The sequence below is a fragment of the Mustela putorius genome, unplaced genomic scaffold, assembly GCF_011764305.1.
Source record: "Mustela putorius furo isolate JIRA1106 unplaced genomic scaffold, ASM1176430v1.1 tig00000224_pilon_pilon_pilon, whole genome shotgun sequence".
Taxonomy (NCBI): Eukaryota; Metazoa; Chordata; class Mammalia; order Carnivora; family Mustelidae; genus Mustela; species Mustela putorius.
Genome location: NW_025421321.1, coordinates 9,981,325 through 9,998,319, shown reverse-complemented (window position 1 = coordinate 9,998,319; position 16,995 = coordinate 9,981,325). Strand labels below are relative to the sequence as shown.

General features: G+C 45.8%; 1 long non-coding RNA gene across 2 annotated transcripts; it reads left to right on the top strand.

The window, feature by feature from the left end:
- Positions 1-7,637: 7,637 nt before the first annotated feature.
- On the top strand, positions 7,638-16,486 carry LOC101689605. Of its 2 annotated transcripts, XR_199455.2 has the most exons (7): positions 7,638-7,823; positions 7,946-8,072; positions 8,548-8,673; positions 9,536-9,629; positions 10,448-10,614; positions 10,771-11,089; positions 12,765-16,486. It is a non-coding gene; the product is annotated as an uncharacterized LOC101689605 (long non-coding RNA). The 2 variants fall into 2 exon arrangements; XR_001179497.1 differs by lacking the exon at positions 9,536-9,629.
- Positions 16,487-16,995: the final 509 nt, after the last annotated feature.

Here is a 16,995-nt window from a genome sequence, read left to right as displayed (position 1 = left end):
GAGGCCCCCTGAGATGTACTAAGGAGACTCCATCGCATCCTGGTTTGGAGCAGTCAGCACTGGGTCTTAACAAGAGCGTGGGATCTGGTGTTTGAAAGCACATCTGGCCTTCCCCGTAGCTGACAGAGTGGAAGGGTGGAGGGCGGAGAGACAAGAATAAGGGAGGCTTGTTAGAAGCCAGACACAGTGGGCCTGCAGGAGAGAGTGGCTGGTCTGTCCTTGCAAGAAGGCAGCATGAGAAAAAATTCATTCTTTTAATATAGGCATCCATGTATCATCTAACAGACGGCAGTTCTGACTGTCAAAAGCCGGTGTTCAATCCTGTTACCCGAAGAGTGCCTCATACCTCTGATAAAAAGATTCAAGAGTGGAAGCTGTAATAAGAACATAACGAACTGAGAGAAAATGCACTCCTGCAAATCCCCCGAGTCATATTTCACTGCATACATTTAAAAGTTCTATCATTAAAAGAAGTTTAAATTCTGTGATGGAAAGAAATGTCATTTCCATCACTGCCTTAATGGAAAGGCTCATCTTAGAGGCAGGGAGATGCTCAGATGGAAGAAGGAGGCTTGGTGTCTGTAACTGGGGGGTGGGGGGTGGGGGTGGGTATGAGCTCCTGCAGGCCTGATGGTTCTAGAAGACTATGGTTATGTTGTTCCTGTGGAAATGCTTCATTTCTTTAGCATTTGCTACATGCTGAATAGATTGTGGACACTTGTCACGTATATTAGGTATCATTGTGAAAATTAATAGACTTCCAATGGTCACAAAGATAGTATTGGGGCCAAAAAATAAAAGACATTATCATCCTTTATGAAAGACGGACCTCCAGAGAAATCGTAAATTCACTGAAGGGTCCCAGTGGGAATTCACAGAAGCACTCTACCTGTAGTTAAACACAGAGATGGAGTTCTGAATACTTCCCAAAAGGCAATCAGCTGTCAGGGGAAAAAAATATGGCAAAATAACTGTATGCTTTTTTTTTTCTGGATGAGGTCACAGAACATGGGAAGCTGAAGCTGTAGGAACTATGATTTCCCTAGAAGAATCCTTCCAAAGAGGATCATTCATTGTAACTGTATTTTTGTTATGGTCAGAAACAGCCATCAGAATGACCCCAAGAAATAGAGGAGTCATGAAAATATCATAGTCCTATCTAACATTTTTAGGGGTTTACCATGTGCCAGAAGCCATGCGAGGCCCTGTATGACATCATTCAGGCCTCACAACAATCCTATGAAGTTGACAATATTATTTCCCTATCACACAGCTGGGGAGATTGAAGAGGGTGAAGGGGTTTGCCTGAGGTCACACAGCTTGCATGAGGCAGAGTCTATATCCAGGTCCCAAGCTCTGAACGCTTTGGTTAAATTGCCTCAGATGCCCGTGCCCTGGGGCTGGAATAAGAACCCCCTTGCCCCCAGCCCACGGCAGTGTGAAGGGATGGCTCTCTCGTGGCCTTTCCATCTCTGTCCCATCCTCACCCTGTACACTAGCATTTCTGCTCCCTCATCCCTTTGACTCATCCCCACCTGCCCTGGCCCAGAATCACTCGAGCCCCGCTGCTAGCCAGCCCGCTCTCAGGGCCCAATTCCAAAATCCTACAAAGAGAATCTTCTAGGTCCAGCTCATCTCATCCTTTCAAGTCAGGTTCACAGGTCAGAAGCCCCCGGCCAGCCAGTGCAAATCTGCCAGAGTGGCAATCGCACTAATTCAGTCAGTGAGGCCAAGGAGGGGGAAGCGTGGAGCAGAATATAGGCGCCCGAGCAGCTACAGTGAGGCAGGGTGGACGCCCCAGGAAGGAGCAAGCAAAGATGAACTTCTCTAGACAAACCTAAAGGACGGAGCCTCGTCCTCCCCACTCCCCTACCCTCTACTCCTGCTCCCCGAGGCCTTCCCACCAGCCCCTCCTTCCCAGGTTGCCTGAGCCCTCAGCAGTCTCCCTCTCCTACCTCTTTCCTCTGACGGATGCCCTCCTTCTCCCTTTGGGCCAATTTAACTTGCCCTGTATTTCTCCCTGCTTTGAACCCTCCTCTCCTCGAGGCTGGGATTGGCCAGTCTCTGCACTGCCCTCCATGTGAGCTGTCCCCAGGCCTGGCAGGGCGGACCGCAGTGGGTGAGCGGCCTCGGACACCCATCTGCTGGCTCCACCCTACGCTGTCCAGGTTATAGTTGCCTTGCCCTCGGTTAAAGCCAGGAGAGGAAATGAGTTCAAGGCTTGAAAAGCAGCATTCCCAGTCTTTCAGTGGTAAAGCAAGCAGTAATCACTCCCCTTTGCATGATCCTAGAACAAAGAGGTCACTCTCGGAATTACAGGGAAGTCAGTGCACAACAATGCGCAGAGAATACAGTGTACCAACTCTACCTCTCACGGAGCTCTCAGAACACAGCTGCAATGATTCTAGGGCAGTAGAAATAGTTCTTTGACATAACTGTAGTTATGCAAGCTATAATAATGATACATTTCCTTAAAAACTCGGATTTCAGGGTATAAATAGATTGCTTTCAGGGGATTAGAAAATAGCTTCCCGCATAGGGAGTACCTGCTCCCCAAACGAAGCATATCTTGGGAGCTTCAGTCTTCTCAAGTGCAATGTCATTGTCCTAAGCAGAAAGTTTTAAAAGGTGAGGGGGAATGGGCAAAGTAGGTGAAGGGGATTAAGAGGTACAAACTTCTGGTTATAAAATAAAGTCACAGGGATGGTAAGTGGAGCATAGGTAATAGAGTCGATAATATAATAACATTGTACGGGGACAGATGGTGACGATGCTTACCGTGGTGAGAATTGTATAACGTGTATGTTGTACACCTGAAACTAAAATAACATTGTATGTCAACCGCCCTTCAGAAAAAATAAATAAGTGAATAATCAAGTCATTGACAAGCCAGCAGTGTTCTGAGCACCGGGTTGTATGCTACAGAAATACGGATTGACTTTTAATTAAGGAGACAAGAAAACAATAGTAAGCTATGAAAAACTAATTATTCTTAAATTCTTCTGCAGATCTGCTGAGGGAGGATGGTATAACCTTGTAAAAGAATTTCCATCTAAAATGGAACCAGAAGATTTAAAATAAGGAACCTCATGGAGCACCTGGGTGGCTTAGTCGGCTAAGGGTCCAGCTCTTGATTCTGGCTCAGGTCATAGTTTCAGGGTCCTGTGATCAAGCCCCGTGGTGGCGGAAGGGGGGCCCTTGCTCAGCAGGGAGTTTGCTTCTCCATCACCCTCTGCCCTTCCCTCCCGCTTGCATGCTCTCTCAAATAAACAAACAAGCAAACAAACAAACAAATAAATAAATAAATGCTGAAGAAGGTCATGCATGTGCCCTTGGGAAAACAAAACTTAAGGACTAAGAGACCGCTATCCCATAAATGCCTGGTTTACAGAGCACTGATAATTTTGGAATTGTCTTAAATGATAAGAAGTTGGTCAAGTATTTCCTCTTATCAACTTTGGGAAGATTTACGTAAGATTTCCAGAGGCATGAACAAGAAGCAAGCCAGGTCAGGCTGGTCCCACAAAATAAGCTGAATCGAGCTTTGCTTGTGTGTCTGGAATGGTTTTGTTTGCTCAGGGAATTTTCAAAGCTGGCCTCTGGGTTTTTATTTGAACGGACTCTAACTGAACTCTCCCCTCATTACCTTTTGACCCATAAACACAGCCCACCCCAAATCCTCATCGGACTTGCCTGAGGCTTGCTACAGCATGTGTGTAACTGCAATTCCTCTGCTCTTTCTAAGTAAACTTATCTTTTTTGACAATTTTGACCTTGCCTCAGTTTACCTCTTTACTTAGAGTGACAGTTCTGTGTCTGACTCAACATCCTTTATGTGAGGACTCAGTGATAAGTTCTGCTTCAAATATAGAGCCAAGAGAACTGTTTCCTAAAAGAAAGAAACAGAACTTCCCCGCAAGAGGACCCTCTAGACCAGCCAGCTCCTTGCCCACAGCCGACCTCCTGCCCTCCCTTCCCCGGGGCCAGGCTCCACGTGTCAGCCTCCCCAGCCCTGGCTCACCCAGGCTGCTCACCTCACCTTGCTGACCCTGTGACCAGGGCTCCAGGGTTAACATCTTCCCCAGACCTACCTGGATCTAATGCTTCTGGCTTCTCTTTTTCCTTGTTTTGCCCTGTTGTGTTTGTGTCTCACAGCCCAGGGAGGGGAAGCTCCTGTCTTCTCTCTTCCCTACCTCCAGCTCCCATGCAAGGGATGATCAAAGTTGCAGAGCCCCCCTTGCCTGGGACTGATTTTTATTTCTGCCTTATCCATTAAGGAGCACAGAGAAAAAGGTAATGTTTGACCCCCTCAGCATCCAGAGTTTTCTTCCTTCTTTACCTTACACCATTTTATTGTTGAGTAGAAGTTACACCAGGGCACCTGGGCGGCTCAGTTGGTTGAGCATAAGCCTTCAGGTCAGCTCATGGTCCTCAGATGGACCTGGGATGGAGCCCCCCATCAGGCTTCCTATTCAACTCTTCAGCAGGGAGCCTGCTTCTCCTTCTCCCTCTGCTTCTCTCCTCCCACCCCACCGCTTGTGCTCTCTCTCTCTCTCTCTCTCAAATAAATAAATAAACTCTTAATTAAAGGTTACACCAAAAATCCACACAAAACAAAGGTGCAGCTAAGTGGATTACCAGAGGATGAACCCCTGGACCCAAGCCTCCCCCTGCCCCCTTCCCATCTCCCCACCTTGAGGAAGGGGCAACTCTTTCTAAAAACGCTGGCCTCTTTCTTCATTCTGCTCTCTGCTTCAGACCCCACAGCCAGCCTTGGGCCTATTGATTCCACCTCCCACGACCACCCTGCAGTGAGTACCCAGTCCCCTCAGGCCTTCCTGCTCTCCTCACTACTCAGCCCTGTAGGCTGCTGTGGGGGCTCCCAGGCCATGTCTCCCACCGGGGTTCAGCCAGTGGGAGGTGGGGAGGGGAGAGCAGGGACAAGAGTCGGACACAGCTGGATGTCAGTGGCAGTAGCCTTTTACTCCCTGCTCTTGCTCCCTGAGAACATATCTGCTGGGCCCCCGAAGTCAAGGATACCAGCTTCTCCTTCCCCCCTTCGTACAGGGGTGGTAGTGGCTCCCCCATCCTGTTTGCCTCCTCAGCTCCTCACCTACCCCCCTCTCTGTTGCAGATGGATACAGGGTGCCCTCACCTTTGCCCGCTCTCAGCCTTCTGAGTGCTTCACTCTCCCCTACCAGAGGTAGGTGAACACCCATCTGCTTTCACTGGGACAATGATACTTTGCACACTGGCCCTGAATACTTACTCACAGAAGTCTCTTCACCCTCAAAATTATCCTGGTAATTTATACACACTTCATTTTCTACCTTCCAGCCAGAAGGATCCTTTAAATACACAATCCAGGTCATGCCCCCCAACCCCTGGGTCAGAACTGTCTAAAACACACCCATTAGGGGGGCTACTATTAAACACACACACACACACAAGGGAAATAACAAGTGTTGGTGAGTATGTTGCAGAGAGTAGAATGGTGGTTGCCAAGGGCTGCGAGACAGGGAGTGGGGCGTGAGTGTGCAATGGGTACAGTTCCAGTTTTGCAAGATGGAAGCATTCTGGAGATGAACGACAATGATGGTTGCATAACAGTGTGAATGTACTTAATGCCACTGGACAGTCCATTTAAAATGGGCTAAAATAGTACATCTTATGATATGTATATTTTATCACAATAAAAAAAAAAAGCTTTCCAAAAGCTCGCATCAAAATTTAAATAAAATCCATAAGCAAAACCAAGGCCTGCAGGGCCTACGTTGGTGGCCTGCTTGCCTTACCAGCCGAGCACGGTCCCACCCACCCCTCCCACTGCGGGCCATCTCCTGTCTGTCTCCTCTTCCTGGAGCCCACACCTCTCCCATCTTTCTTCACACCATCCAGTCTCTTCAGAGACACAGTCTCCTCAGAGAGGCTTTCCTTGATCATCCTCCCGTCTTTCTCACTTCGTTTTGTTTTTGTTTATTTTTCTTTCTGAGTTGCGTGAAAAAAAATTATAGGTGTTAAAGGAGTTTGAGGATGGGTGGTCAAGGACAGCTAAGACATCATGGGGCTCTCCCTCCCCCAGCCTGTTCCAGGGTGGACTGGTGGAAAGGAAGCATGAGCTGAGAGTCAGAGGGAGCGGCTGGGAGGCTGTGGGACATGTGGTCACTGACCTGCCTCAGCTGTGATGATAAAAATCACTCAGAACACAGCAGACACCGCCGTATGGTTGGTTCATCTGGCTTCGTGGTCTGGTTTCTCCACATAGCCTCCCTCAGCTTCCTAAAGAAATAGCGGTAAGTCCTCTAGCCAGAAATGTGCCCCCTGGTGAGCGTGTATACCCACATAGGCTGGGTTCTTGGAGGGAAGGAAAGAAGGGAGAGAGGGAGGGAAGCTGACATCTTGAGGAGAAGGGGTGTGGGACATAGGCCCAGGAAAGGATGGAAGGGTCTGGATGACGAGGAGCTCGTGGCGCTCTCCAGGAAGACAGGATTTCTGGCTGGGAGGGATGTCTGTTCATGGTCATTCTCTCTCACGTGGGAGTAATGCCTTGAAACCATACACCCTCACTGTGAGGGTCAGGCCAGCCTAATCCTCTGAACTACTCAACCCCAGGGACCATAAGTTTTGATCAACCCCCAACTGACACTGATCAGTGTGATTCCCTGGTGTCAGCCACGAAGCAGACCTAATCACTAATTTGAAACACAAAGACAATGAGATGGGAACCTGGTCCAACTTTCTATTGAGGCAGGCTATGTTTGCTTAACATCCAGAGGGGCAAACAGTTCCTCTACCAGGCACCGGAAAACAGGCTGAAAAAGAATAATAACCTGTGTTGCTAAGCCTTCCATCCTGGGCCAGTCACTTCCTATCTGTTTTCTCTAAATTGTGTGAAACCTTGCAATGTGTGGACCATTGAGGCTTCTTCCCAGATGCAAATACTGAGGCTCCAAGGGGTTCATGTTCCTGCCTGACTTCTTTCTCCAGGACCTTTTTTCCTTGCTCTTGCCTGTTTACTGGTCTCCTGATAAAGGCCACACTATTAAATCATGGGCACGACCCATGGGTTAATCATATCCATTAAAACCCCAGCGTCGAACATGAATAGAGACACCCTCCATCCCCCTGCTTTAGAAATACAGATGTCACATATGTTTGGCTGGCATAGTCGAGTCAAATTATTCACAAACTATTCTGTTTGTCCTCTTGATGTTTGTTTTTGCTTACAAGCTGTGTACAGTCATTAGGATAAATTATTTTCTAGCTCTCGTAGGTAAATGACATATTCCCTATAATGAAAGGTAATCTGTTGTCATCATTACATTGCAAGCCTCCTCCCTGTGAGCTTGGTCCCTTCTTCCTGTCTGGAACTGTTCAGTTATAGAAAGATTCTTCCTTAGCTTCAAAAAAAAAAAAAAAAAATCAAGTTGATATTTTGCCGAATTTGAATAGCAACCAGAAAAGAAGGTCAAGTTTTAAAAGAAGCAACACGGGAGGGGATTGTAATTAAATCTGCTCTGGGCTGGGTACAGATGATTCATTTCAAGTACATAGCATTCTGGGAAGCACGTGACCAAAGGTATTTTTCTAAATAACCTCAAGTGCTAGTCGAGTTATTCTTTAAATTGCATGCCAGCGACATCTCCTAACTGGTATTTCGTTTGGCAGGCGTTGAGCCACTGCCACAGCCCGGATTTTCCTGCAGGCAGAGCCCGGCCTTGTTTTGACAGTCATTTCTGCTGCTTTCTGCTTCTGCCTGGAAGGATCACACAGTTGCAGAGGTCTGGGGAGGGATGCACTTGCGGAGATTCAAATTGTCAAAGGTACCTCTGCTCGTATAGGGGGGTCTTCTCTGTGGCCCAAGGAGCTGGCCCAGAGCCCTTGGGGTGGGTGTTAAAAAGGTTTTCTCTAAATGGTGGCATCAGTGAAATTATATCTCTTCTAGGAAGCTTCCATCAAAACAATTAGGAGACCTCAGGCTGTTGTCTTCTGGAAACTTCCTTCGACCAGCAACAGTTTCCCACCCACCATGCCACTCCCAACATCCAAATGGTTTCCAAAGCTGCAGTCAGGTTAGTACACCATGACTCTGCTCTTGGGTGAGGCTAGGTCCTGGCATGACAGTGTGACCCAAGCTGAACCCATCAGAGTTCTTTCAAAGCCAGGCTCTCTATCTTGTGGGTCACATAGATAGGGAAGCTCATCTCAAGAAGACATGGAGAACTGATAAAATTTTCAAAGAGAAAGAGGGCTCAAGTCAGAGAGAGAGGGTTCTGATGGTGTCCTGGTCCCTGGTCTCAATTTTCCCTGAAACCCAGCTCTCCTTAAATCCTGCAAGACATCAGAATAGCCTTAAAATTAATTTCCAGGATGCCTGGGTGGCTCAATCGGTTAAGGTTAAGATCTCAGGGTCCTGAGATCAAGGCTTGAGTCAGGCTCCCTGCTTAGCATGGAGTCTGCTTCTCCTCCTTTGCCCCTCCCTTCAACTCATTCTCCCTCTCTCTCACATAAATAATCTTTAAAAATTTTAATTTCCTTTCCCCTCAGGCTAGTACAAATGGGGCTTCTGTCACTTGAAACCGAAAGAGTCCTAGGAATGTCACCTGACTCCCTTTCACTCACTGTGAGCTGTGGAATCCCTGTGACTGCACTCCGTCAGCTTCTTGTTTACAGGTGGGCTCGCTTTAAGAAAGCTTGATATATTAAAAAGCAAATAATCAAGTCTGAAAAATTAGTAAGTGTTCATACCCCCCCCCCAAATTGTTTGTTTTATAAAAAACAAACCACTCACCCAAAGGGATTCTTTCTATTGCAATTTGCCTACTGCATTAAAAACATTCTTCTGGAGACAAAGCGTCCATCAAAGGGACTAGCAACATAAATGTTGATGTACCACATGTGTTAGTTTCCAGGGTTGCCATAACAAAATGTCACAGATGATGTATTCTTAAATAATAGAAATTTACTGTCTCACAGTTGTGGAAGCAAGAAGTTCAAGATGAAGGTGTTGACAGGGCTGATTCTTCCTGAGAGTTGTGAGGGAAGAAACTCTCCTAGGCCTCTGTTCTTGTTTTGAAAATGGTGGTCTTCTCCCTCTACTTCTTCATAACAACTTCTTCTGTGTACACCTGTCTCTATGCTCAAATTTCTCCTTTTTATCAGGACAACAGTCATTTTTGTACTTAATGATCTCGTTTTCACTTCACTGTCTCTATAAAGACCTCATCTCTAAATAAGGTCACATTCTGAAGAAGAACTAAGAGTTAAGACTTCCACATGTTTTTTTTTTTTTTTTTGGTTGGGGGACATAATTCAACTCTGAAGCCCACACAATGGAATACTATGCAGGCAGGACAAAGAAGGAGGTGTGCCTACATGTTCCAAGGGTAGAAATCTCCACAGACATTATGTGAAAAAGCCAGTATTTATGTCTGTATATGCTGATCCCCCTATGAATTATGCATGTGTATGATTGAGTATGCATTGACATGAATAGTTTTACATAAAGGTTTTTCTTTTTTTAATTTATGGACAGAATCAAGAAAAGTTCTTGAAAGCTACCATTTTGAAGAGAGATGTGAAGGGAAGAGACTTTCACTTTCCACTTGTCTATATTGTCTGAATCTCATGTATGTATAAATATTTATATATATATGTGTTTGTCTATGTATATGTATATATGTGTATAAATGTGTAAATATATGCATACTGTATATACATATAGTATGTTTATACTATATATATACACACATACACACACTTCCTTTCTTTCTTATACTTTTCTGTATTCTACTAACAATGTCAGCTATTTCTCTTTTTTTTGGTAAGCTATTTCTTGTCTTAAAGATACAAGTTGATTTATATATAAGTTTTATGTGCCAAACACGACCTACATTCTTTGTATCTGTCTGTACTTGTAAGCTTTTAAAAGGTTATATTTGTTTTTATCCTCACATAAGTTGCTTTGCACAACTGGCCAGGAAATCAAGTGTTTTGGAGGCAGTGGTGGAGAGGGTTGATGGTGATGATGATGGAGAAGAAAACAAGATTAGTCATGGCTTGGAAGTTGGCTGGAACTTCTTCCTTGGATGATGAAATGCTTTTGCTTATATACCAGAGAATTATCAGGCAAGATGTTGGACATACTGTAGGCTTCTGTTGCATTCTGATACCTGTAATGGTTTTGTAGGTTCAAGAAAAATGTCTTTGGAAGGAATGAGAAGGTTGGGATCTACTTCCTTACTTTTACTTCTACTTTAAGGGCCCTCCCTTTCCCTAGACCAGTTTTTAAAAATCCCAGTTCCAGAAGAAAAGCCCTAAGATCCTGAATATAAATAATTCCCTTCTCCCCCGTGCACCTAGAATGGTTCTAGATAGGTGCTGCTCTTGAGAACATTGAAGAAATAGGCACTTCCCTTATGTTCCATAGGACTTTGTTCTCTTGTAGAACCTGGTTGAGAAGGATGCCCTAGACTCCGCTGCCTCCCCTTGGTGACCCCAGCCCACATGATTACATATCTTCTACTTCTAAGAAGGAGCCAGGACCCGCTGTGCCCCATGTAACATGTAACAGCCAGGCCAGACCATCTGGAGAGTTCCAGACCCATCCAGAAGGTAGGTACTGCCTGGCACATCCACTCTGGGACCTAGAATCTAGCTTCGGATACCCCAAATGATAGCTGTATGCCTTTGCACTTAAACTTAAATAAAATTTAAAATTCAGCTCCTGAGTTGAACGGCACAGACTGGAGAACGTTTCTATCATTACAGGAATTTTTACTGGTGAGCCCATTGGTTGTCAGATGGGTCCTCGTTCCAGACTCCATGCAGTTCACCCAGGGAGTACCTGAGAACATCCGAGCGCACCCCATGGGACGAGAGCTACACACAGTCTCTTCATGAAATAAAGCAAACAAGTAGCTCCACAACTTTTTGAAGCTCTAACAAGATCTCTCTGGTGAAACACAAAATACTTCAGAAGACTGAGTAGAAGACAAAAACATTCATTCATTCATTTTTGGAGTTCAGGAGCAATGGATTGAGTTAATTATACTCCTCAGCTCATGGAGCATTGTCACCACTGGCCTGGGTGAGGTCCCACTCTTGTTTATCTTATTAATTTTCTTTTACCACTTTTCCATATTGCCATCCTTTGTTCCCTCCTAACCTTCCATGACCATTCCATCTGAAATATGTGCACTCTCTGGGTGTCTGGCTTGCTCTGTCAGTGGAGCATGTGACTCTTGATCTCAGGGTTGCAAATTCAAGCCCCATGTTGAGTGTAAGCTTAGGTAACAGAAAATATATATATATTTTTAAAATGGGTGTACTGTGTGTGCAGGGGCACCCAAAGACTAGGCATGTGTTGTGTGTTTTGTGTTCATGTGTTCTATGATGATGCTGTTTCTCTCATTCCATTTCTCACTTTTCTCACTCATGGCTATTGACTTGAGACAGCCCACAAAGAACAGAACTTTCCTGAGGATGCAAAGATGAGTCCGAGAACAGAAACAGGTGCCAGGGCTTCATTTCTTTGCATGGTTCTCTTCCACCAGGGACCCAGCCTCCTGGGCACACAACACAAGTGCTCACCTGTCTGTGAACACATGTGGGTTGTTGGGCCAGCAGGACTTAGGTCAGGTTATTGTGTAATTTTTATCAACTCTCCCCTCCCGTTTGTTATTATTGGCTTCTTCATCTTGGTTTTCTTTCTTCCTGAAGAGAACTGCCCAGGCCTTCCCATGCCTGTCCCATGCTCTGTTTGTCCCATCCCAGGCTCAAGAACAGCTCTCCGAGCTCTGCTCTGATTCTGACCCAGGCTTTGAAACTGAGTTACTGATTTACACAGCTGGTCACACTCCCTGCTTCCGCCGCTGACTAGCTCTGCTGCAGTCAACTGAATTACTCTTTACCAACATTGGGTGACCCTAACTGAGAGATTATACTGCCCTGCTTGACTGAACTCTGGCACTGCTATGCAACAGTGGCCAGTGAAATGTGAGCAAAAATGGCATATGTTACTTTGGAGCAGAAGCTGTATAAGCCACCATGCTCTTCACCAGGCACTCTTTTTCTTCTGCTGGGGTCTCAGAGTGAAGATAACATGGTGGAGCCACTGCCAATGCATGATGAACATGCCACTGGGTAAAAAATTGACCTTCATTATTGTAAGGGGCTGAGACTTAGGGTTGTTTGTTATTGCAGCTTACCCTTGTCTAGCCTGACTGATACAACTTCCCATCCTGAGTTCTTACCTTCCTAGCCACACAAGTGTTATTCCATTTTTTTTAAAGATTTTATTTATTTATTTAACAGACAGAGATCACAAGTAGGCAGAGAGGCAGGCAGAAAGAGAGAGGGAAGCAGGCTTCCTGCTGAGCAGAGAGCCCAATGTGGGGCTCGATCCCAGGACCCTGGGATCATGACCCGAGCCAAAGGTAGAGGCTTTAACCCACCGAGCCCCCCAGGTGCCCCACGCAAGTGCTATCTTAATAGCTAACGTTCACCGAGCCCCTGCTGTGCCCCTTGTATTGGACTCGGCTCTTTACACACATTGTCATGTTCAATGCCAGTTCATATTTTATGACCACTTCACAGGTGAAGAAATGAAGCATCAGTTTGCTTCAGGAAATTGCCCAAGGTCACAAACTTCACAGAACTGGTTTTGGAACATAGATCTGATTCTAGAGCCCAAGTTCTTAAAACCATGAGGTTATGCTACTCAGATATCTTCCAAGACTGACATTGTGTCTTTCTTTCACCAGTTTCCAGCATGACACCTCCCAGCGTCATCCCAAAGCATCTGATTCACACCTCCCAGCAGCAGCCATGCCTCGGTACCAAGCACTCCTCTAACTCTGCTCTCATACAACTGCAGATACTGGGAGTCTTCTGCTCTGCTCTGCCAGTCGTCCCTGCCGTTTCAGCAGCTGAGTCTGTCCTCAAGCCCTGTCCTTCACTGGACTTGGACAATTTCAGCTGGGTTGCCCTGCTACTGACCAGCACCAGCCTTCACACTGCCGTACCTTGTTTTCTTCCTCCAGCCCTCCTTCCTCTAGCGTCTCCTAAATGTGAACGGTTTCCATTTTCTGTTCTATGCTAAGCCCACCTCTTTTCTTTGTGAAGAGTTTCCACCCAAAATTTCACCAGATCCCGTTATTTCAAATATCATTTCCTTGCCAGTGCCTCCTAAACCGGCATTCTGCCCTGACCTCACTCCCAAGCCCCAGCTCTGCTTTTTTTTTTTTCTTTTCTTTTTGCCTCCTGGAGTGATTTTCTAGGGACACAGATCAGTATCTCCAAAAGGAAGCTCACATCTTACAGCCCATTCATTCTCCACTCTCGTCATCTTCATTTCTAGTAAGTTTCCTGCATTGTCTCTGCTCTTATCCATTCATTCACCAAACATCTGCTGAGCACACACATTCTATGAGCCCAGGGAGAGGCTCTACTTGGTCCCCCTCCTGTTCCTCACAGCCTGTCTGCCACCAAGTCCTGCTGCATCCAGCCCCTCCTTTCAGAATATACCTCCTAATCTTGGATCATTCAAGGAATGTTGTCCACATGTGCAAACAAAATAATTTCAGCTCTCCCTTTTGAAACAGAAAATTTGAAGTTAGAAATATGAGTCTCTGCTGAAGAAGGAAATTACCTTTAAATTAAAAGGAAATCATGAGACAAGTCACTTAAACAGAAAAGTGCCTTATTTATTTGGATGCTGTGCCCTAAAGTTTCTTTATCTTACTTTCAAGGAAGCTAGATATACAACCCAGTGAATTACAGAGCTTTGTTTAGCCAAGTAAGCAGTTTGAAACAGAGGACTTTAAATCAGATTAAATGCTTTATTCACCGTCATGAGTGACAGATTTTCCTCTTTGTAGCTTTCCCCCATTCAGTGCCAAGTGATAAAGACTGTCTTCCTAGCAAGTTGTTCTTTATGAGTGCGTGTTTACCTGCCTGAATCAATAATCATATTGCTACAGATATAAAGATTCATGAGACATGCTTTAGATAACCATGAAAAGTCATAAAAGATAATTTACTAATTTTATAGCTATCTTCTCTTCACCTCTATCTGAACTTAAAATAAACCTACTGCACATTTTTTGCTTTTTCTTGCCAGGGCTAATACCTTTATCCTTTTATTCACTAAAATCTTCAATATGATTTCCAGCATTTGAAACTGCCCCCTTTACTCTCTTCACTGTGCTCGAGTGCTACTAAAAGTCTTCTGCTTGTTGTTGTGGGCTGAATGGTGTTCCCTAAAAATCTTCGTTGAATCCCTAACTCCCAGTACCTGTGAATGTGAACTTACTTAGAAGAAGGGTCTTTGCAGTTGTCATCAAGCTAAAATGAGGTCATGCTGGATTAGGGTGGGCCTAATTCAGAGACTGGTGTCTTTATGAGAGAAAAGAGAAGAGAGTGATTTGGACACAGAGACACCGGGGAGAATGCCAGACGATGGGAGAGGCAGAAGCTAGACCGAGGCATCTGCAAACAGAAAAAGCTCCAAGGGTGGCTGGCAGCCACCAGAAGCTGGGAGAAGCAAGGAAGGATCCTCCATGAAAGCATCAGAGGGAGTGTGGCACAGCTGACGTCTTGATCATGGACCTTAGGCCTCCAGCACTGTGAGACAATCCATGTCTGTTGTTTTAAGCCACCACCACTCTCCCCCCATCCCCCGCCCCGTGTGTGGTCATTTATTATAAGAGCTCTGGGAAACTAATATGGTTACTGAATTAACTGATAAACTAACCTAAAGTACACCACGGAGTGTTCTTGGATACTTCGACACACCCTGCCCCAGCTCTCCAAATCCTACCTGACTTACCAGACTTAGCGTGAGACCTGCCATTTTCCTGACAGTCATCCAAGTTTGCCTAGAATTCTGGACAATCACGGATTTGTCAGTTTGAATCATTCCTTTGATCCCTCAAACATAGATGAGAATGGTGATTCCAAGCTGATGCCACTTTTCCTTGGCAGTGAGAAAAGCTATCCCCTCCCCTTGACCACCCCCAGAGGGTGGGGACCATGCCCCAGGGCCAGGAAGCAGCATTTTGCAGAGGGCCTAGGGCTATAAGCTGTCCTCCTAGCCTGCGGTTCTGTTGTCCTTCCCTCCAGTAGCACAATGTTGTGGCTTCCTCATGAGTCCACAGACAAGAGGACCAGGGTTGGAGCAGCAAGTCTGGGGAGAATGCTTGCAGAAGGGTTTTGGGGGAAGTGGGGATGTGGCCCAGGGAGGCCGACTGCTGCTGGGCAAAGCGCCCTAGCAGTGCAGCAGGCCTCATGTGAAGTGGGCCAGGAAAAGGTGCTGTGTGCTGTGTCAGGGTGATAACTGAGGGACAGGGAGCTCTTGGTATTTGTTGGGGGAAAAAAATCCTGCATCTCACACTGTGTTGGTGGTTTTCTCTACCTCACATTAATACAATCTACTCCTGGCCTGAAACCATCATTATTGAAATAAGTGCTGGGCTGCGGAGCAGAAAGAATGAGTTTGCATCTAACTACTCTGAGCTTTAGAGATTCTCCCTAGAAAATGATCGTTGACCTGTTCTTTCTGCATCCAGAAACCGTGCATGCAAAACCAGACACTGCAGGTGAAAAACGCTTTGTAGGTGTCAGATGCTATACGTGGTTTGCTGTTATTTATGATCGGGGTTGTTATCCATCTGTTAATCAGTAGAAGCTCCTCAAAAGCAGGAATGGTTTGTTAGGGGTGCTGTGTGGGCCCTGGCACTCAGTACAGATAGACAAAGCTGCACAAATGGTGAATTTTGCTCAAGGATCAACGTCCCCAACTCCCATCACACAGCCTCTCACCTGCCTACCAGCTGAACCTTCTCTTTCTGCCCTTGGCCCCTCTCCGGGGGCCTGGCCCTTCTTAGCAAGCTTTGCCCCAGCAGAGTTCAGCCCTCTGAGGACAGCAACACAGGACATAGGCTCACCAGGGGCCACCCACTCACTAAAGGACCTTGGGCAAGCCTCAACCGTCCTCTTCTTTATTTTATTCGCCCATTCCATGAGGGGACAGGCAGAAATGCCCGCCCAGGGTGAGGGTTGGTGTAGGCAGTGTCAGGGAATATTCGTTCTTCCAGACAGATGCTTCAGAGTTTCTGACCTCGTCATGGGCCAATCAGTGTTTTCTAGTTCCCTGGAGCGTCAGCCCTCTACAGGCATCTTGCCAACTGGCCCCATGTGGCAAATAAAAAGCATGTGTGCAATCCTGGCCTGATTCTTCCAGCTACCCTGGCTTTGTTAAGGTAGAACAATGGGATAACGATGCCAAGTTAAAAGATCTCAATTGAAAAATGCAACACCCTCCCAGTCATGCACTGTAGTTGAATGAACGCATATACACTTATGTAAAACTTCATAAAATGTAGATGATCACTTCAAGCGCACACACACGTGTGCGTGCACACACACACACACACACACACACATGCACATATCCCTCACCTCAATATCAAGCCTCCCACTTCCATCTACCCTTGTTCATATCTTTATGACAAGAGAATTTTATAGGTGGCAACAGAAACTTCTACTCAAATGTCACAAGACCAGCTCTGAGTTGCTGTGTTACTTTATTTTTATTTTATTATTTTATTTTATTTTATTTTTTTAGTGTTCCAAGGTTTATTGTTTATGCATCACACCCAGTGCTCCATGCAATATGTGCCCTCCTTAATACCCACCACCAGGCTCACCTACCCCCCATCCCTCCCCCTCCAAAACCCTCAGTTTGGTTTTCAGGTCCACAGTCTCTCATGGTTTGTCTCCCTCTCTGATTTCCCCCAACTCCCTTCTCCTGTCCTTCTCCCAGTGTCTTCTGTGTTATTCCTCATGCTCCACAAGTAAGTGAAACCGTATGATAATTGACTCTCTCTGCTTGATGTATTTTACTCAGCATAATCTCCTCCAGTCCCGGGAATGTTGATACAAAAGTTGGGTATTCATCCTTTCTGATGGCTGTGTTACTTTAAACAAGTCACT